General features: G+C 44.3%; 1 long non-coding RNA gene across 1 annotated transcript; it reads left to right on the forward strand.

The window, feature by feature from the left end:
* The first annotated feature begins 312 nt into the window (after window positions 1–312).
* LOC140472194 (uncharacterized) lies at window positions 313–9,103 on the forward strand. The gene is made up of 4 exons (XR_011957463.1): window positions 313–347; window positions 3,479–3,565; window positions 7,290–7,394; window positions 8,776–9,103. It is a non-coding gene; the product is annotated as an uncharacterized lncRNA (long non-coding RNA).
* The last annotated feature ends 10,580 nt before the right edge of the window (window positions 9,104–19,683 follow it).

Below are 19,683 nucleotides of genomic sequence, written 5' to 3' on the forward strand. Positions count from 1 at the left end.
TGCACATTTTGGCACCAAAATCCATATGTTAGTCTGGAGGACGTTGCACCATCGAGAGGGCTGATTCTGTGGTTGTAATTTCTGGTGCCGTGTTCGTTGCCAACTGGTCCATCCAGTTTCATTCCTGTGTTGAGACTTTGCAGTGATTAGTACAGTGAGTAGCTGGCTGGGCCGCTATCAGGTTGGCAGGATTTTTTTCGCCATTGACAATGGTTTCATGGAGATCAGGAGATTCCTAATACGTTGTTTTTTTCTTGAATTCAGATTCCACCATCTGCCAAGATGGGATTCGAACTAGGACTTCAGTCATTGGTTTTAATATTCTGGATAAAAGCTAAATACATCAGGTTTGATCAGTCATTTTAAATATCACTAACCCTGGTTTTGTTTATTTGTAAAACACTGTCCATCATCCTGTCTCCTCCATCCTCCCCTCCAACAACGAGTGAGGATCACATGGAGTTTCTCTGTCACTAAGACTGAGATAATCCGATCTGCTGCTTCTCTCCCTCCCACTAGCCCACTGAGCCAAACTGCGTCACGTGGTGTTCCTGGTTTTTGTTCTAAACCTACATCTTTCTCCAGTCTCTTGTCAAGCCTTATCAGAGCTCACCTTGACCCTTTACCCTAATCTCACTAAACTCACTTTCCAACTCTCTTTCCTTTGCTGCCGCCTCATCACTCCCCCTCGCCAATTCATAGATATTGTTCCTTGTTCTGTCTGTTGGTCTTTTCTGGTGATGTCCTTCTCTCCCATTCTGTGAAAAACTAATATTTGACCTCACCGTTGTTGGAAAATCCTGCTCCATCTCCACTCTCCCTTTCCTTTCTGAATTCCTTGCATTTGGTGTCCCTCAACGATCTATCCTTGGTCTCTCCTGTATCTCACGTACACAGTGCCAGGAGGTGATATCATCCAAAAACACTGTTAGGTTTGACATGTACACTGACGATGCCCAGTTCACTCTCCCCATTATCCATCTCCATTACTCCACTGTTACTCAGTTATCAAACTGCTTATCACATTCTCACTCGTCGATTAGCTGCAATTTCCTCCAATGAAACATTGTCAAGGTTAAACCCATTGCCTTACTGCTGAGCCCCTCCCTCCCACTGGGAACTCTGAGGCAGAACGACACTCAACAATATTGCTGTTATATCTGACCCCAAGGTGACCTTTTGATCAGACATCCACACAATCACAGCACCAGGAAATCCAATCTTTTAAAAGTTGCTTTTCTCCACCTCACCCCAGCTCCATTGCTACTGGAACCCCTTACCCACGTCGGTGTTCCCTTATACTTGAATCCAAAACAGAACTCTTGATTCCGTAACTCAGAATCTGGTTTCAGACTCCCCTCTCAGTATTTACCCTCGGACACATCCTCTCAGTATTTATCCTGTCAAACCCCTGAAGAATCCCATCTGTCTCAATGAGATCACCTCTCTTTCTCCAAAATCCAGTGAGTAGAGTTGCAAACTTTTCAGCCTTTATTTAAAAGATAATCCCTCCAAACCAGGGATCATCTCATTGAATCTTCCCTGAAATGCCTCCAATAAAGTGACACATTTCCTTCTCAAAAGGGACCAAAACTTCTCTCATTACTGCAGATATGGTGGTCTCACCAGCACTTCCACACGTTACTCTCAGGTATATACTCCAAACTCTAATACTGAAAACTTTTGAAACAAGCATTCGATTCCCCTTCCTGATTCCCTGGTGTAACTGTGTGGTAGCTTTCTGTGTTTCCTGAACAATTACCCCAGGTCCCTTTGTGGTGCAGCTTTCTACAGTTTCCACCATTTAAATAGTACTTTGTTCTTTTATTATCTCCTCCAAAATGAGCAACTTCCCATTTTTCCCAAGTTACACCCCATCTGGCAACTTGTTGCCTCCTTCTCCTGTGCATCTCTCTCTTTTCATAATCCTCTTAGACCTTTACAGTTATGCCTTTTCTAGGAGATATCGCCCCCCCCCACCCCCCCCCCCCCCCCCGTTCCCATTCTTCCAAACATTTACTGGGAGCACTGGGCAGTGGGAAGCAGACAGAGTTGCTATCTTTTTAGGGATACGCTTTGGAGTGATTGGGAGGATCTTCCTACCCATTGGTCAGGATGGAGACAACGTGCCCATCGTTAGGCAATAGCCTTTCACACCCATGTCTTATTGATGAGGCAGAGCGGCAGCACGGAATGAAAGAAAAGAAAGTCATTCTTGTTCCCCATAACTCACTGACGCTTGGATCATTTTCTCCAATGTGTCAAAGAACTGCTGTGTTCAGTCACATGAGATCTCAATTTGGAATCTCCTAGAAACCCACAGATTTCACTCTGAGTTGACTGCTGATGTCCTCTAGGGTAATATGTACAGTAATCCTGGGCCACAAGGAGGGGATGATGTGAGTTTCTAACTTGAACTGATAGTGACAGATTTTATAAACTTGTATTACGGGATATTACAGGTGGACATTCAGATGGTAATCTCAGTAAATATTCTACTAAACTCTGATTGAATTACTCAGTATATCAGGATCTGGATATTCGCATTGTGTGTGTGAGTATTGTGCTCCAGATCAATCCCATTTGCTGCTTAAAAATTCTCCTTTGAATCATCGCATTCTCTCAAAAGGTCTCCCCAAACCTTCAATGTGTCATGTAATCCTTTTATGATGACCTGATGAGTGTATGGTTTATTATTCGAATGTGTAATTTTTGTATAAGGATGTCTCAGAGAGGGAGCAGAATATTCTTAAAGGGGAGAATAACCATTTTGAGGGGAGGCTGTTGTTTATTGGTATCAATGACATAGGAATAGAAGAGTTCACATTATTGGATCAGTGGAATCTCTTGTGGGGTAGAATTGACCTCCATCAGAAGGATGGATTATACTGGCACTGGAAGGGAACAATTGCTAGTGCTATTAAGGAGGCATTAAACCAGTGAAGGAATGTGGGTAAACCCAGAGAGAGAGTGAGCGAAGAGCTAAGTCTGATGCTTGTACAGTTCAGACATCAAACAGTCAAGGCAAACAAGGGCAAGGAACAGAATGAGCAGTTACACTGCATATGTTTCAATGCGGGGACAGAGGAGCTCAGGGTATGGTTTTGAACATCGCACTGGAATATTATAGCAATTACAGAGGCATAACTTAATGATGGATAGGACCAGCACCTTAATGTTCCAGTGTATAGATGCTATAGCAAAGATAGAAAGGGGGCAACAGAGCAGGGGAAGAGGTATTTTTGATTAGGGATAACATTACAGCTGGGCTTCAAGAGGGTATTCCTGGGAGTACATCCAGGCAGAACTGAGAAATAAGAAAGGGATGATCCCCTTATTGGGATGGTACTATTGACCGCCTCTCCACTTCCCCAATAGTCAGCAGGGAGTTGAGAAGCAAATTTACTGAGAGATCACTTATCTGTAAGAACAGTATGGTTGTGTACAAGACTTGACCTTCTTTGTTATTCATTCACAGGATGAGGGTGTCACTGGCTGGGCCCAAAGGGCAGTAAAGAGTCAACTACATTGCTGTGGGTCTGGAGTCACATGTAGGCCAGACCAGGTAAGGATGGCAGATTCCTTCCCTGAAGGATATTAGCGAATCTGATGAGTTTTTTTTCGCAATAATCAACAATGGATTCGTGGTCTTTAATAGATTCTTAATTCCAAATTTTTATTGAACTCACATTCCACTGTCTGCCGTGACGGGATCCAAACCCTGGGCCCCAGAACGTTACCTGGGTGTCTGGATTATCCATCTAATGATAACCTCACTAGGCCATTTGGTAGGGTGAGTGACTGAAGTATCCGTGGGGCAGCACATCAGCACCAAAGATCCCATGGTCTCTGCAGAAGATAGAAAGGGCTGGGGAGGGAGATATATCCCTGGTGGTGGGGTCTGACTGTAGGTAGCAGACATAGCAGAGGTAAATGGAGATTAGTGGGTGGCAGGTGAGGACCGGGGGATTATATTCTTATTGTGGTTCGAGGGGTGGGGGGAAGACGGAGGTACAAGAAGTGGAGGATATGCGTTGGAGTGCATTGTTGATCAAGTGGGAGGGAAATGCGGTCCTTGAAAGAGGAAACCTTTCTGGGATGTCCTGGAGTGGAATTGCTTCTTCTGGGAGCAGATATGACAGAGGCGGAGGAATTGGGAGTACAGGATCACGTTTTTACAGGAATGTACTCGAGGGTAATCAGGAGAGCAAAAAGGGGACTTGAAATATCTCCAGGACATAGTTTAAGGAGAATCCAAAGAGATTCTACAAATACTTTAAGCATAAAATAATAACCAGACAGAGAATAGGACCCCTTAAAGATCAACAAGGCCATTTATGGAACAACAGGATGTGGGAGAAATACTATGCTATTCTATTCTAGAGAGTTTGGAGAAATAAATAGTGATAACTTGAAAAGTGTCTATGTTACAGAGGAGGAAGTACTGGATGTCTTAAACAGTAGAAAGGTGGATAAATCCCTGGGACCTGATCAGGTGTATTCCAGAAATTTGTGGAAAGCTAGGAAGGTGTTGGCAGTGCCCCTCCCTAAGGTATTTATATCATTGTTTGTGACAGGTGAGGTGCTGGAAGATGGGTGCCATTATTTTAAAAAGGTGGTAAGGAAAGGCCAGGGAACAAGAGAACAGTGAACCTAACGTCAGTGGTAGGTAAGTTGTTGGAAGGGATTCTGAGGGACTGGATTTACATGTATTTGGAAAGACGAGGATTGATTAGGGCTCGTCAACATGGCTTTGTGTGTGTTAAATTCTCTCTCTCTAACTTGATTGAGTTTTTTTGAAGATGTGACAAAGATGATTAATGAAGGCAGACTGTGGACGTTGTCTATATGGACACTGAACGATGTTCCACACAGCAGACTGGTTAGCAAGGTTAGATAACATGGAATGTTGGGAGAACTAGCCATTTGGATACAAAACTGGCTTGAAGGTAGGAGGCAGAGGGTGGTGATGGAGGCTTGCTTTGCGGACTGGAGGCCTGTGAGCAGCATTGTCCTGCAGGAATGGGTATTAGGTCCTTAAATAAATGACTTGGATGTGAATGTATGAGATATGATCAGTGGGTTTACAGAAGACACCAAAATTGGAGGTGTAGTGGACAATGAAGCAGGTTAGTTCAGAATGCAACAGTATCTTGACCAGATGGGCCATTGGAGCGAGGAATGGCAGACTGGGTTCAATTTAGACAAATGTAAGCTGTTGGAATTTGGAAAGGCAAATCAGAGCAGGTCTTGTACACTTAATGGTAAAGTCCTTGGGAATGTTGCTGAACATAGAGACCACGGAGTGCAGGTTCATTGTTCCTTGAAAGTAGAGTCGAAGGTAGGCAGACTAGTGAAGGTGGTGTTTGTTATGCTTATATTTATTGGTCAATGCATTGAGTTCAGAAGCTGGGACGTCAAATTCTGGTTGGACAGGACATTGATTAAGCCATTTCAGGAATTATGTTTTAAGTTTGAAATTCCCTGTTCTGGAAAGGATGTTGTGAATCTTGAAAGAGTTCAGACAAGATTTTCAAAGACTTTGCTCGGGTTGGAGGATTTGGGCTACAGGGAGAGGCTGAATAGGCCAGCGTTAATTTCCCTGGAGAGTCAAAGACTGAGAGGTGACTTCATGGAGATCGATAAAGTCATGAAGGGCATGGATAAGGTGAACAGCCAGGGTCTTTTCCCTCCAGTTAGGTGGGTTCAAAACAAGATCACATGGGCATAAATTGAGAGGGCAAAGATTAAAAACGGATTTAAGGGGCAAAGTTTTCAAGCTGTGTGTGGTGTATGTGTGGAATGAGCTGCCGGATGAAGTAGTGGAGGCTGATACAATTACAACATTTGAAAGGCATCCGATTGGGTACGTGAATAGGAAGAGTTTCCAATGATACGGACCAATAGCTGGCAAATGGGACTCCGTTTGTTGAGGATTCCTCGTTGTCATGGACAAATTGGACCAAAGGTCTGTTTCTGTGCTGTACATCTCTATGACACTAATAAATGAAAATAAGATGTTTTCCTCTTTTGTGGAGAGCTAGCAGAAGCACAGATAATTGTCCTTGGAGCTGAGAAGGTTCAGCAGTGATTTTGACCAGGTGCAAATTTGTTTCTAGGATATCTAATCTGCAGAGTGAGGGGAATTGTTAACAATGTCACAATTTTAGTAACTGTTTTCAGATAATTGGCAAATAATGTGAATATGTGAACATTATTTTATTCAGTAAGTTCTGAGTATCTGGAACAGTCTGAATGACAGCTGGACACAGACTCAGCAGTTATTCATAATCAGATTTAGAATTTTACTTTTTAAGGGAAGATTTGGGGGGCTATGGGCAAAGGGGAAGGGAATTGGGACAGATTTGCAGCATCTCCAGAGGAAGAGGGTACATCCCAAATGGGCTGAAAAGCCCCAGCCCCTGTGCTCTGTGATACTGCCCCCATTGACTGTGAATGTTGAAGCTCATCCCAGGGCAGAGAGAGGGACGATCCCACCACTCACCTCACAATGGGCCCCGAATGATTGGTATCAGCGCAGGCCAATAGGGGGCAGAGGGCAGTACTGGAGGACCAGGTCGTACCAGTTTGTCCTCCAACCAATTGGAGTGAATGAGGGCATCCTCAAGGCTGGAACTAAAGAAAGGCACATATCGCAGAGATCTGAGAAACTGGAGGACATGAGATAGGGAGCTTTCTGTGGCTGGTGAGGAATTATATAAATAAGGAAGAGTTGTGAGGCTGGATGAAGTGACAGTGATCGGGAGAGTTGAGGATGGAGGAATTTAGAGTTAGTGAGGATTAGAGTCATAACGTTATACAGCAAGGAAACAGGCCCTGTGGTCCAACCAGTCTATGCCAACCATAATTCCAAACTGAACTAATTGTACCTGCCTCCGCTTGGTCCACATCCATCCAAATATTTCCTAGTTATGTACTTATCTGAATGTCTTTTAAATATTGTAATTGTATTCACAGCTACCACTTCCTCTGGAAGTTCATTTCACATGTATAATTTTTTTAAAAACCCTAATGTCTTTTCTGAAATCTTTCTAATTTCTTCTCAAAATGAATGCAGCACAGTTTTGAATCCCCCCCGTCCCCCCCAGCAAAACACTCTTTCTGATTTTGTAAACCTCTAATAAGGTGACCCCTCAACCTCGTGCACGCCAGTGAAAAAAATTCCCAGCCTATCCAGCCTCTCCTTAGAACACAATCCCTCCATTCATGGCAACATCCTGGTAAATCTCTTCTGAACCTGCTCCAATTTAATATCCTTCCTATAACAGCACAACCAGAACTGGACAGAGTATTCCAGAAGAGGCCTCCCCAACGTCCTGTACATCCTCAACATAACGTCCCAACTCCTGGACTCAAAGGTCTGAACAATGAAGGTAAGTGTACTAAGCACTTTCTTAACCACCCTGTCTACATGTAACACAAATTTCAAAGACCTGAAGCCCTCGGTCGCTTTGTTCCCATATCACTACTTAAGGCTCTACTTTTATTGAGTGTAAGTCCTGCCCTCGTTTGTTTTGTCTAGATGTTATATTTTGCATTTATTCCAATCAAAAAAATTTTTTGAGTATAAAGGCAGTAGGAGTATAATTAAAAGAGAAATCAGGAGTCAAAAAAGGGACGTGAGATAGCTTTGGCAAATAGGGTTAAGGATAATCCGAAGGGCTTTTGTAAATACATGAAAAAAAAAGGCTAACTAGGGAGAAAATAGAGACCCTCAAAGATCAGCAAGGCAGCCATTGTGTGGAGCTGCAGGTGATGGGTGAGATAGGAAACAAGTATTTTGCATTAGTGTTTACTGTGAAGAAGTACATGGGAGATATAGAATGTGGGGAAATAAATGGTGACATCTTGAAAAATGTCCATATTACAGAGGAGGAGGAGGAGGAGGTGGTGCTGGATCGGTGGCTAAGGAGCTGGTGCAAGGGAAAAGGATTCACGTTTTTTGGATCATTATGATCTCCTCTGGAGTAGAGTTGACCTGCATAAGAAGGATGGATTGTACCTGAATTGGAAGGTGTCTAATATCTAGGCATGGAGACTGGCTGGTGAAACTCGGGAGGCATTAAACCAGTGAGGGAGTGGGTATAAACCCAAGAAGATAGTGAGAATAGAGGTATGTCTGAGGCTGTTACAGTTCAGAAGTCAAATAGTCAAGGCAGGCAAGGACAAGGAACAGAATGAAGACGGACTGAGCAGTTGCACTGCATTTACTTCAATAGAAGACGCCTGACAGGGAAAGCAGATGAGCTCAGGGTATGGTTTTGAACATGGCACTGGGATATTATAGCAATTACAGAGGCATCACTCAGGGATGGATAGGCCTGGCAGCTTCATGTTCCAAGGTATAGATGCTATAGCAAGGATAGGAAGGGGGACAAGAAAGGAGGCGGAGTGGCATTTTTGATTCGAAATAGCATTATGTTTTTGCTTAGGGAGGATATTCCTGGTGGTATGGTCAGTGAAGTTATTTAGGTGGAACTGGGAAATGAGAATGGGATGATCACCTTATTGGGGTTTTCTGCAAGGATTTCGTCTGGGCCCTCTGGTTTCCTCCCACAGTCCAAAGATGTGCAGGTTGGGTGGATTATCCAGGCTGAATTGCCCGTAATGTTCAGGGATGTGCAGGCTCTGGGAAAAGCAATGTTACAGGGGCTGGTTAAGAGGCTTTCAGGGTCAGTATCAATGTGATGGGCTGAATGACCTGTTTCCACACTGTTGGGATTCTCTGATAATTCTATTTTTAAATAGTTACAGAAAATAATAGACCAGATTGAAAAGTTAAGGTTCTGAATTGGACAAAGGCCAATTTTGATGGCACAAGGCAAGAACTTTCATCTGGCCCCTCAAGCCTGCTCTACCATTCAATAAGATCAGGCCTGATCTTTTCATGGCCTCAGCTCCACATTCCTGCTCTCTCACCATAACCCTTAATTCTTTTCCTGTTCACAAATCTACATTTTGCCTTAAAGGCATTCAAGTTGATAACGTCAAATGCTGCACTCGGCAGGGAATTCCACAGATTCACAACCCTTTAGCTGAAGAAGCTCCTCCTGAACTCAGTCCTAAATCTGCTCCCCCTTATTTTGAGGTAATGCTCTGTAGTTTCAACCGACCCCAGTGGAAATAGCCTCCCTGCTTCTATCTTATCTACTCCCTTCATAATTTTATTTTTTCCTATCCAACCTCCCATTCCTCTAAATTACAATGACTATAGAACCAGTTTTCTCAATCTCTCCACATACACCAACCCTCTCAACTCCCAACTCAAACTAGTGAACCTCCTGTGCCAGTGCATCCTTGCTAATGTAAGGGGACCAAACCTGGACACAGTACTCCAGGTGTGGCCTCACCAGCACCCTGTACAGCTGCAGCATAACCATACCTCTAGCAATGAAGGACAATATTCCCTTCACTGCCATAATTACCTGCTGCACCTGCAAACCAACTTCCTGAGATTCATGCACAAGGCCACCCAGCTCACTCTGCACAGCAGAATGCTGCAAGATTTCACCATTTCATCATCCAGTTTTCTGTTCGTACGACCAAAATGGATGACCTCACATTTCCCAACATTGAACTCCATCTGCCAGATCATTCACTTAACCTATCTGTGTCCCTGTGCAGACTGACAGTGGCCTCTGCAGACATTTCTCTACCTCATCTTTGTATCAAATGTGAACTCTGACACCGTACACTTGGTCCTCAACTCCAAAACATTTGTGTAAATTGCAAACAGTTGTAGTGCCAACACTAATCCAAACACCCATTTATCCCCATTCTTTATTTTTTGCTGGTTAACCGATCCTGTATCTATGATAATACATTACCAATAATGCTGTGCATCTTTACCTTATTCAGCAGCTTTTTGTGTGGCAACTTATCGGATACCTTCTGGAAATCCAGGTACACCACATCCACTGAGTCTGCCTTGTCTAACGCACTCGTCGTATCCTCAAATAATTCTAGTAAATGTGTTCTACATGACCTGTCTTTCCTGAATCCATGCTGTGTCTGCTCAATTGGACAATTTCTACCCAGATATCTCACCACTACTTCCTTGAGAGGTTCAAGCATTTTCTCCACTACAGATGTTAAGCTAACGGGTCCTTTTGAAAAATAGTGGCACCACATTTGCAGCTTCCAGTCTGTCAAAACCATCCCAGAATCCAACAACTTTTAGTGAATTTTCACGAGGTCTATTTGTTATTTCCCCCCTCCCCTCCCCTCCCCTCCCCACCATCTCTTTTAGTCCCCTGGGATGCAATCCATCAGGGCCTGGAGACCCATCTACCCTTAGGCTGTTATCTTTCCCAACATTATCTCTTAACTGGAAATGATTGCTTCTGTATCCTCATCTGCCATTACCTCCATAGGCCTGCGACAATGAGAGTATATAGGCAGTATGTTCCTGTTAAGGCCAAGGCTGGTAGGTGTAGAGAATGCCGCCTGTTGAAAGAAATTGAGGGCCTGGTCAAGAAAATGAAGTAGGCGTATGGCAGGTAAAGACAGCTGTGTTTGTTTAAATCCCTAGAGGAGTATAGGGGCAGTAGGAGTATACTCGAGGTAAACCAGGAGGGCAAAAAGGGGACATGAGATAGCGTTAGGAAATAGGTTTAAGGAGAATCAAAGGTGATTGTACAAATACACTAACGACAAATGAGTAACCAGGCAGAGAATAGGTAACCGCAAATCAAGGCTGTCTGTGGAACCGCAGGAGGTGAGAGAGATTCTGTATGAGCGGAGAGGTTTTACAAACAAAATGTACACATCGGAAAACACAAATTTGAACGTCACAGTCTTGTGTTTTCAGTAAACGGGGAATTGCCTCAGTGTGGCTGCAGGCATGGGTGCGCGCCGCCATCTTTATTTGGGGCAAGAATTCACTGGAAACATGCGGAGCCACCAGCTTTGTAGGGGGCAAGGTGCAGCCAGGCGCATGTACAGCCTTTCTCTGGTACAGAGTCATTGGGCAGGATTTACACAGAGCACATTCAAACTCCGAGAAATGGATGTTTATTTCTGGATTTGTTTCATCATTCATTTAAATAATTTGGGATCGTAAATGAGTTTACAGGTCATACAAAATTGGAGGTGTTGTGGATAATCAAGAACGTTACCTCAGATTACAATGAGATATTGGTCAGATGGGGTATAATTTAGATAAATGTGAGGTGCTGCATTTTGGAAAACCAAATCAAGGCAGGACTTATACACTGAATGACAAGGCCCTGGAGATGTTTGCGGAACAAAGAGACCTTGGACTGAAGGTTCATAGTCCTTGCAAGTCAAGGATAGGATGCTGAAGAAGGTGTTTAGTATATTTTCCTTTATTGATTCGAGCATTGAGTATAGGATGTGGGAGGTCATGTTGCTGTACAGGACATTCGTTAGTCCACTTTTGGAATATTGTGTGCAATTCTGGCCTGCCTCCTTTCAGAAGGGTGCTGTGAAACTTGAAAGGTTTCATAAAAGACTTACAAGGATGTTGTTAGGGTTGGAGGATTTGAGCTACAGGGTGAGGCATAAAAGGCTGGGGCTGTTTTCCCTGGAGTGCCATAGGCTGAGCAGTGATGTTATAGAGATTTATACAATCATGAGGGGCATGAATAGAGTAAATGAACAAGGTGTTTTCCCTGGAGTGGTGATGTCCAGAATTAGAGGGCATTGCTTTAGGGTGAACGGAGAAAATTTCAAAGGGGCCTAAAGGACAACTCTTTCATGCAGTGGGTGGAATGAGCTGCCAGAGGAAGTGATGGAGGCTAGTACAATTAAAACATGTTAAAGGCATCTAACTAGATATATGATATGTTTAGGAAGCGTTTACAGGGATATAGGCCAAGTGCTGGCAAATGGGAATAGACCAGGTTCGGATACCTGTTTGGCAAGGATGAGTTAGACTGAAGGGTCTGTGTCGGTGCTATACATCTCTATGACTGTGGGATCATAACAGCTTACACTGCTCTGCTTCATCTCTGGGCTCCCTTATGACCACTTTGTCAATGTCTCGCTTCCTCAATCTTGAACAATGGGTGTATATTTGGTCTGTTTGGTTTTTTACTATTATTGTTACAGACATTTTTGTAAGTTAATTTTTCACCGCCGTCCAGCCCCTGACCATGTGTTGCTTATCAATATTTTCTGGAAAATCTTTAATGGTCGAGAATTCCTTTTTCCAATAAGCAAGTGTATCTTCCTTCCATTTCTGACTATCTCATTCTGCACCGTTTTCATTCCCTGTAATCCATTTTGCACTCCTTGAAACATCAACTGTGTTTCTCCTTCCACAGATACCAGTGATAAATACCAAATCCCTGTTGCCTGGGAGAGGGTGATGTTTGACTTTCTTGTACAGCTGCAGTTTGTGTGGTGAAGGTGCTCCCACAATGTGGTTGGGTAAGAGACATTACAGAGTATTCATTCAGCAACAGTAAAGATCTGAAGGTAATGTCCAAATCAACAACAGTTCGTATTTTTATTGTCATGCTTATAATTCCACAAAAATATTATTTAGAATTTTAAACATAAGGCCAGAGATGTTGCTATTAGGTATGGTGACCAAAAGCATTGCCAAATAAGCAGGTTTTGAGAAATGTCTTAAAGGAGGAAAGCACACCTGAGAGGTTTTGGCTGTGAATTTCAGAACGTGTTGCTTTGGCAACTGTAAAAGCAGCCACACAGGTGAAGTAATGAATTAACAGGTCATTGGGAGTCTCGAACAGAATGGGTTGTCGAGGTCTCAAAGGGTGTGTGACGCAGTGAGCTAGGGATGATCACAACCAGGAATTAAAGCAAGGGTGAGAATTTTAAATTGAGGGATGTGGGCCGGATGCTGGCAGGTGAGACTAGATTGGGTTGGAATATCTGGTCGGCATGGACGGGTTGGATTGAAGGGTCTGTTTCCAAGCTGTACATCGCTGTAGCTCTATGTTCTTGATTATGAATAGCAGCCTTTTGATGGATCAACAAGTTCTGGTACAAGGGAGTACTTGGGCAACAGAGATTTAGTTTTTCTTGAAATTACAGGGAGATTGAATGTGGGAAGCTGGCCAGGAGTATGTTTGGATAATGAAGTCTGGAGATATGACAAGATGGATGAGAGTATATGAGCTGAGACAAGGGTGGAATCAGCTTAGTGGCCTTAGAGTGGGACTGGGCTGTCACCCTCACCTTGTCTCTGGGATTCAGCTGGTTGTCAGGTTGTGAATCAGGGCGGTAACACAATCGGGAGCTGAGTGGCCCTGGTGGAGCCTAAAATGAGTGTCACTCGGCTGGCTGTTGCTGAGCAGCTGCTGCTTGATAGCCCTGTCGATGACTACTTCCATCACTTTACTGCTGATCGAGTGTGGACTGACAGAGGGAAGTTGGCTGGGTTGGATTGCCCTGTTTTTTTGTGTTGAACATCCCTGGGCAATGTTCCACATTGTCGGTAGATGCCAGTGCTGGAGCGGTACGTGACTTGGTGGGTGGCAAGTTCTGGAGCACAAGCTATCAGTATTATTGCCAGAATATTGGCAGAGCCCATAGCCTTTGCATTACTTAACCATTTCTTGATGTTATTCAAACTCAACCGAACTGGCTTAAACTCACATCTGTGATGTTAGAAACCACTGGAGAAGGCTAAGATGGATCATCCCACTTTGCACTTCTGGCTGAAGATTGCTGCAAATGCTGTCATCTTATCTGGTGCATGGTGTGTGAGGCCCCTCCATCAGTAAGGGTGGGATATCTGTGACGCTTCCTCCAGTGAGTTGTTTAATTGTCCATCACCAGTTCACAACTGGGTGTGGCAGAACTGCAGAGCTCCATTGGATGTAGGATCACTTAGCTCTGTGGCTTGCTGCTGATGCTGTTTGATATGCAGATGGTCCTGTTTGGTAGATTCACCAGGTTGGCACTTCATTTTTAATTCTGCCTGGTGCTACTCTTGGCAGGCCCTCCTTTACTGTCCATTGTGATGGGTGAGAGCGGGATTTGCTAACCCATGAGATTACAGATTGTGCTGGAGTACAGTTCTGCTGTTGATGTCCCACAGTGCCTCAGAGATACCCAGTTTGAGATCCTAAATCTCTTCAAAGTCTGTCCCATTTAGAACGGTGATGGTGTCACTCAACACGATGGAGGTTTTTCTCAACTTTAAGCCAAGACTTGTGTTTCCAAAAGGAATGTGTGATGATCGCTCGTACTGATACTGTCATGGACAGATGTATCTGCAGCTGGTCAATTCATAACAATGAGATCAAGTATGTTTTTCCCTCTTGTTGGTTCCCTCACCACCCACTGCAGACTCAGTTGAGCAGCTATATCCTTCATGACCTGGTCAGCTCAGTCAGGAATTCTGTTGCAGAGTTCGTCTCGATAGTGGACATTGAAATCCTGTATCCAGAGTACGTTTGACACCATTTTACTTCTTCAGTGCTTCCTTCAAATGTTGTTCAACATGAAGAAGAACTGATCCATCAGCCAAGGGAGGACAGTACGTGGTAATCAGCAGGAGCCATGAGATTTCCTGGTGTCCGGAGTCCATGCTGAGTACTCCAAGGGCAAATCCTCCCTGTCTTGTGCCACGACCTCTGCCTGGTCTGTCCTGCTGGTGGGGCAGGACATATCCAGAGATTTCAGGAGAAAGTGAAGACTGCAGATGCTGGAGATCAGAGTCAAGAGTCTGGTGCTGGAAAAGCACAGCAGGTCAGGCTGATGAAGGGCTTAGGCTCGAAACATCGATTCTCCTTCTCCTCGGATGCTGCCTGACCTGTTGTATTTCTCCATCACCAAAATCTCAATCTCTTGGGATGGTGATGGTGGTGTCTGGTCATTGTCTGTAAGGGTTGATTTCATGAGTATGAGTATGTCAGGCTGTTCCTTGATTGGTCTGTGAGACAGCTCGGCACAATTTGGCACCAAACTCCAGATGTTAGTCTGGAGGACATTGCACCATTGAGAGGGCTGATTCTGTGGTTGTATTTTCTAGTGCCTTCTTAGATGACGAGTGGTCCATCCAGTTTCATTCCTTTGTTGGGACTTTGCAGTGATTAATACAGTGAGTAGCTGGCTGGGCCACTGTCAGGTTGGGAGGGTTTTTTCTGCCATTGACAATGTTTCCATGGAGATCAGGAGATTCCTAATTCCAGTTATTTTTACTTGAATTCAGATTCCACCATCTGCCAAGATGGGATTCGAACCAGGACTTCAGTCGTTTGTTTTAATATTTTGGATAAAATTTAAATACATTAGGTTTGTTCACTCACTTTAAATATCACTTACCCAGGTTTGGTTTCTTTGTGAAACACTGTTCATCATCCTGTCTCCTCCATCCTTCTCTCCAACAATAAGAGTTTGGAGCACATGGAGGTTCTCTGTCACTAAGACTGAGATAATCCGATCTGCTGCTTCCCCCCCCTCCCACTAGTCCACTGAGTCAAACTGCCTCACGTGGTGTTCCTGGTTTTTGTCCAAACCTACATCTTTCTCCAATCTCATCTCCTGTCAAGCCTTATCAGAGCTCACCTTGACCCTTTACCCTAATCTCACTAAACCATAGAGTTTCCAACTCTCTTTCCTCCTCCTCCTCATCAGTCCCCCTCACCGATTCACAGACATTGTTCCTTGTTCTGTCTTTTCTGGTTATGGTCCTTCTCTCCCATTCTGTGAAAAACTGATATTTGACCTCACGTTTGTTGGAAAATCCTGCTCCATCTCCACCCTCCCTTTCCTTTCTGAATTCCATGCATTTGGTGTCCCTCATGGATCTATCCTTGGCCCCTCCTGTATCTTGCCTACATACTGTCAGGAGGTGATATTGTGCAAAAGCACCATGTTGGGTTTCACATGTAGACTGATGATGCCCAACTCTCCCTCTCCATTACTCCACTGTTACTCAGTTATCAAATTGCTTACCACATTCCCACTACTCGATTAGGTGCAATTTCCTCCAATGAAACATTGTCACGGTTAAACCCATTGCCTTACAAATTCCTTTCCCTAACTGCTGAACCTCTCCCTCTCACTGGGAATTATGCAGCAGAACTAGACTCTTCACAATGTTGCTGTTATATCTGACGTGAAGCTGACCTTCTTATTAGACATCTACACAATCCCAAACACCAGGAATTCCAATCTCTAAACCGTTGCTTATCTCCTCTTCACCCTAGCTCCATTGCTACTAAAACCCCTTACCCATGTCTGTGTTACCTTTAAACTTGACGAATCCAATGCAGAACCCATGATTCTGTGACTTGCTCAGAATCTGGTTTCAGACTCCCCTCTCAGTATTTACCCTCAGACACATCAGTATTAATTCTGTCAAACCCCTTAAGAATCTGGTGGTGCGGTCAGATTGTAGGTGGTGGAAATGGCAGAGGATGATGTGTTGTATCTGGGTGGAAGGTAAGGACTTGGGGGGGGGGGGGGGTGTTCTATCCTTGTTGCAGTTGGAGGTGCGGGTTTCAAAGGCAGTGGTGCAGGAAGTGGAGGAGATATAGTGGATGGTATTGACCACATGGGAGGGGAAATTGCAGTCCTTGAAATATGGGGCCATTTGGTATGTTCTGGCCTCACTGGAACACTGCAGTAAGCATGAGACAGAGATGTTGGCCAGGGAACAGGCTCGTGTGTTAAAGTGGCAGGCAGCTGGAAGCTCGGTGTCTGTTTTTGCAGCAGAACGTAGATCATCAGTCGCCATTTCCGCCACCTCCACTGAGATGCTGCCAGACACAGGTTCCTGTCCCCTCCATTAACAGCAATGCACACCCCCCCCCCCAAGCCAGATGGTAATCGACTCCTTTGTCTTTCCAAATGATCGAGTCTCTCTTTGGGTTCTGTCCCTGCCTATTATTTACTCTTTAACCCCTATGATCTGCAGATTAGTTGAATTGGCCAAGCTAAATTTCCCATAATGCTCAGGGATGTGTAGGTTAGTTGCATTAGTCAGGAGAAATATACAGTAATAGGGTAGGTGAATGGGTCTGGGTGGGATACCCTTCGGAGGGATGCTGTGGACCTTTTGGGCCAAATGGCCTGTTTCCACAGCGTCAGAATTCTAATTTTCCCAGCTCCATCGGTTTTGAGGAAGGGCCACTGGACAGATTTTTGTTCCCAGATGCTGCCAGACCTGCTGAGCTTTCCCAGCACCTTCTGCTTGTTGTTCCTGATTGACACCATCCATACACCTTCTGGATTTGATTCAGACAGGGGGAGGATCCCACCACTGACCTCACAATGGGGTCCAGCTGATTGATGGCAGCTTCGGACCAATAGGAAAAGGTGGTGGGACTGGTGGACCAAGTGCAACTAGTTGGTCATCCAAACAATGGGAGTGAATGAGGGGCGTGGCCAGTGGGATGACATGTCACCAGTAACTCTGCTGATGCAGTGCCACGTAACTCGGCCATTGGTGAATGTGGGAGACACAAACAGGGAAGGGGAGAGTGGCCTTGGAGACGGAGATAATGAGTCACTTTCGACTGGAAAGTTTTAATTACACTCTGTGCGGTTTGAAAGTCTGAACTAGAAACTCTTAATCCCCCGTTTGCAGCAGATGGGAAAGTGGCTGCGGCCCTCAGGCTGTGAAAGTTCCTGGGATATGGCCGCCATTTTTATTGGGGGTAAGGTATAGTGAGGCGCATGTGCATGTCCCCTTCCTCGGGTGGTGGGGGGGGGGGCGTGCAACTTGAAAAGAGGCATTTACACATCAAGCACATACCAAGAAAAAAGTGTGTCTTTATATTCTTCCTGTACTGACTGAGTTTTGTTTTGTGAATTCATTTCATAGGATATTAAATGAGAATAATTGGGGCTGGGATCTCAAAAGCAAGTTTTTACAGTCAATGGGGTCATCAGGATCTGAATGTTATTGGCATTTAACTGTGGAAGGAGAAAGGTTTCTCTGCTCTGTTTGTGGGAAGATATCTCCAATATTTTTGTTAAGAAGAAAGATGTACAAATTCATGATTGGGTCACCCTTTGGGTATCTGCTCTGTTCTGGGCCCTACAGCTGAGGAAGGAGATATAAGCCTGAGAGGGAGCACACATTTATCCAAATTACACCTCGTCTCTTTGTAAGAACTCTCAGATTTAGACCCAATCACCCACTTCATGATGTTAACCTGTAAACTTCATATTTTTAATTACCTGTAAACTTCCCATTAAAAATCCTTTTGGACTAAAATTCCAGTACATTTTCAGGTGGAATGTTCCAGCTTCTGACAATTGTCCATTCATCCAGAAACTGCTGAGGTCCATGTTGACTCTGGGGTTACAAAGGGCTGAATTGAAAGATGCGGTGCTGTTCCTGAGCTCCCATTGAGATGCTTTGGAACAGTACAGGAGGCTGAGGGCAGTGTAGGTGTGAGCAGACAATGAAAATGACAGGGCTGCACTGTGAGGGCTGCTTGGCTCAATGAGAGTGTTCTGGAGTTGGGTGTAAACAGAGTGAGGTGAGACAGGGAGAAGGTGAAGCTGAAACTCAGTTTTAGTTCAGGCCTTTCAGAAATTCACAGTCCCAATGGGAACAGTCAGTTTTTAAGTGATACCTGCGGAGTATATTTTTTAACAGTTTTTAAAGTATTTTTTCCTGAGGGCAGTTGAGAGTTAACCACATTGATGTGGGTCTGGAGTCACATGTAGGCCAGACCAGGTGAGGATGACCGTTTCCTTCCCTACAGGACATTAGTAAACCAGATGGGTTACTAACAATCAACAATAGTTTCATGGTCATCATTCGCCTTTTCATTCTAGATTGTATTGAATTCCGATGCTGCCATCAGCCATGTTGGGATTCTATCCCTAATCCTCGGAACACTGTACATATCACTCATCTGGCAGGAATACCATTAAGCCATTGCCTCCCTTTTTTAGCAATGTTTAAAATAAAGTTCCATCATTCTACGTGTACAATGTGAGATAAAATACTGCAACGTCCATGTGTCAGCCTCTCCAAAAGGTCAATCAACAGAAATTTGTTTGAGGGCGAAATATTTCACTTTTTTTCGGGGGGGTGAGTTATTAAACAAAAATGAATCCAAATAAAAACCTGAAGCCACGGCCATGTAATTTCTGAAGCCGGAGGGGGATTACAGAGACAGGGAGGGTGGTGAGGCTGGAGGGGGATTACAGAGACACGGAGGGTTGTGGGGCCAGTGGGGGATTGTTGTCCAAACATCACTGTGGTGCACATGGACTGCAGCATTTCAGGGAGGCGGTTAACCACCACTTTCTCCAAGACAAGTAAAGGTGGCCAGTAAATACTGGTCTGGGCAGCAAGGGCAACCCCCAGTGAATAACACCAAGCAGTGACCTCTCTGAGCTGACTTGTTGTGAATTTAAAAACCTCTCTGGAAATGGAGTGGGCAGAGAAGAGAAACAGTGACATTTCACAGCTGCCCTCAGAGAGACCTCACCCTTGGAAGTACTCAGAGCCGGGGATCAGCTCAGTGAGTTTCAGTCTCTTCAAATATCAATCTTAGTCGGTTTTATTTTATTAAATCTACAATCGTGAGTCAGGTGACGATTTCTTTTTAATGTCTTAGGGTTTCTTGATTAAATGTTTAAGATATAAAACGTAAGCATTAAGTTATTCTCGGGCAGTATTTTTTTGAGCAGTTAGACTGTCTTTGTCTTGGTCTGTAGATTGTTAAGGCGGAGAGATGGCCTGTTGTAGAGTGGCGT

Source organism: Chiloscyllium punctatum, unplaced genomic scaffold, assembly GCF_047496795.1.
Source record: "Chiloscyllium punctatum isolate Juve2018m unplaced genomic scaffold, sChiPun1.3 scaffold_260, whole genome shotgun sequence".
Lineage (NCBI taxonomy): Eukaryota > Metazoa > Chordata > Chondrichthyes > Orectolobiformes > Hemiscylliidae > Chiloscyllium > Chiloscyllium punctatum.